We start from the raw sequence: 3014 nt of genomic DNA, 5'->3' as shown, positions 1-3014 counted from the left end.
ATATAATTTAGATAATTATAACATAAAAGAATATAATGCTCAAACATAAAATGAAAATAATTCATAATTTAACAAGCTTACACGATTATTGTTATACAGTACCGTCTGACGACGTCATCACTGCGTATTGGCGATAATAAATTTAAATCAAATAAATGCCAATCCCGTGTGAATATTATGAACAAGGTCGTTTCTTGGTGGTAAAAAAATGCTTATTGGTAAATGTGTAAGTCGAGGGGTTCGTAGTTTTGTAGTGGATAGCTCTACTTTAAGAATGGGCAAAAGGAGAGATGGAATCCTTTGAAGGCAGCTTTTTTTTTTTTTTTTTGAAACGTCCGCACCTCTGAACGAACGAAAGAGAACATACCTTTTTCCAGTAACTCAAACACTTCCTTGGTTTCCTTCAGCCAATCAGACAATACCAACATAAACTTGCTGAAGCAATTATTAAACGGAATATAACCCAAGTAACTGTAACACAAAAGAAGATAATGCTCAAATATACAATGAAAATAATTAATAATTTAACATAAGTTTACAAATGTTACGCCGTCAGAAAGGTGAGAAACGTCATGGCGACGCCACAATGTCGACCCAAAAGTGGTGCCCAAAAATACAAAAAAAAAAGGATTAACTCACAATTGGGGGTTGAAACAGCAGCACAGAATGACGTTCAAAACCGTTCAAAACCAGAATGACGTTCAAAACCGCTGGAAGCAATTTCCAGCGAGCTAATCAGACGCAGGTGAGGTGAAGGCGGAAGTAAAGTCTATATTCAACCGGTGTGGGAAGCGCCAACGCATTGAATAATCCCGAAGTGGAGCTTGGCCCATCCATCAAATCGGAGTGTTTTTGTTGACGTATTGCAGCAGGCGAGCGCGTCGGCGCGAAATTGTCGTCGACCGTCGCTGACATTTGAGGGGGTGCGCGGTGGCTTGGTCGGGGGGAAGAGTAGAAGAACGCCTTGTCACGCCAACCCTTTTAATGGCTTCTCTTTGTGTGCCTTAAAAGCCACTTGACATTTCCCATCAGGATCCTGGCCACCCCGCGTGCGTGTTTGGAAAGTTCTCAAATATTACTTTGGGCTTTTACACGATATCCTTTTCGGAGAAAGACAGCCCATGTGCTGATTTAAATCTGCACAAAGTGAACGAAGTTCCCCATTTTTAAGAAGCAGGTCTTTGAAAATTCTATTGGAAAGCCATCTTCTTCTGTCACACAGCTCTTCTGTCCACTGAGACTTGTTGCTGCCCCCAAAATACGCCATTATTTTTTGTTTTTAATAAAGAAAAATAGCACAGTATTGTATGAAAATAGGGCGGCCCGGTAGTCCAGTGGTTAGCACGTCGGCTTCACAGTGCAGAGGTACCGGGTTCGATTCCAGCTCCGGCCTCCCTGTGTGGAGTTTGCATGTTCTCCCCGGACCTGCGTGGGTTTTCTCCGGGTGCTCCGGTTTCTTCCCACATTCCAAAAACATGCGTGGCAGGCTGATTGAACACTCTAAAAATTGTCCCTAGGTGTGAGTGTGAGTGTGAGTGCGAATGGTTGTTTGTTTCTGTGTGCCCTGCGATTGGCTGGCAACCGATTCAGGGTGTCCCCCGCCTACTGCCCGGAGACGGCTGGGATGGGCTCCAGCACCCCCCGCGACCCTAGTGAGGATCAAGCGGTACGGAAGATGAATGAATGAATGAATGTATGAAAATAAATACATGTGTGCCTTTTTTTTGCATTGTCTTGTGAGCAACAACAACAAAAGAGAATGACACTTTGTGGATTTAAAAAAAACATGCAGGTTAGTGTTTCGGAGTGCTAGCTGAATGCTTACGTGAAACGGCATCTATGTTGCTATTTACACACACAAACTGCAAAAACACACGAGAATATAACAGTACTAACAGCCTTACATATGCAAAATAAGTAATAGTGCTGTACTGATGAGCGGAGAGGAGCTGAGATGAGACCATTTAAACACACGAACAGAAGAAAGCAACAAAACATTTCAAGGTAAAGAAATAAAACTAGGTTTCTAAAAATGATTTAAAATTTATAAGCGGATTAGAAAATGGGTGGATTCAGAATTGTTTTTAGACCTTAATAAAAGCAACGTTTTTAACCTGTATTTTAAAGCACCGACACTCGGGGCTGACTTCACTTTTGTTGGCGTCTTATTCCATTTGTGTACAACAACACAGCAATGCATCCAGATTCACCGTGTTTATTTTTAACTTTTCTTTCGGACGGGAGAAAAAGGCTCTGATCTCTTTCTTGTGATTTTGCCAGCCATTTTGTGTGTGTACAATTAATAAATCTGTGGCATAGCCACCTGTGTTGTGCAAAGTTAGCATCCTATGCTCGCTCAGTGAGTTCTATCCGTGTGTGTAGGGCTCGTACTGTGTCCGTCAACATTACGTAACCCGGTGGATGTGCTTAATGCAGCTGATAAATGTAACTCATAAAATCATTTGTAATGTAATTATGTTAGCTTCAAAATAAACAGTTATTTTAATTGATTTGAGCCAACAGATGACATTTACAAAGGAAACCGAGTAATGTGTCCCAATCCATTTGTCCAGATGAAGACAAGCCGGAGTGGATAGAAAAGAAGCAAGGAGAAGGTCATTGTTGACTCAATGGATCAGGTGGAGTGAAGTGCGTTTTTTGGCATGCGTGCACACGTACACCCCGCCCCCTCCCACCGCCACGAAGGCCTTTTAGCCGGCCATCGCGCTGCCGCGGGCCATCGATCGACTGCTTAATACAGCAGACACACATTTAAACATTGATTTGTGGCTTCTGTGACTTTTGGCCAGTGAGGATGATTAACCAAGGTCTCGTGGCAGTGCCTGTAAGGTTGTTTTTGTTGTTTTTTTTCTTTTCTTTTCACGCATGTGTCTGTAGTGTATGAGATTTAATGGAATGTCTGCATCACACACAAACAACCCCCCACACGCAGTGTAACTGAGGTCAAATATTTCATTCATTCATTCATTCATTCATTCATTCATTCATTCATT

This window comes from Hippocampus zosterae, chromosome 19 (genome assembly GCF_025434085.1).
Source record: "Hippocampus zosterae strain Florida chromosome 19, ASM2543408v3, whole genome shotgun sequence".
In the NCBI taxonomy this organism is placed as follows: domain Eukaryota; kingdom Metazoa; phylum Chordata; class Actinopteri; order Syngnathiformes; family Syngnathidae; genus Hippocampus; species Hippocampus zosterae.
Note: the sequence above shows the minus strand (reverse complement) of the source record.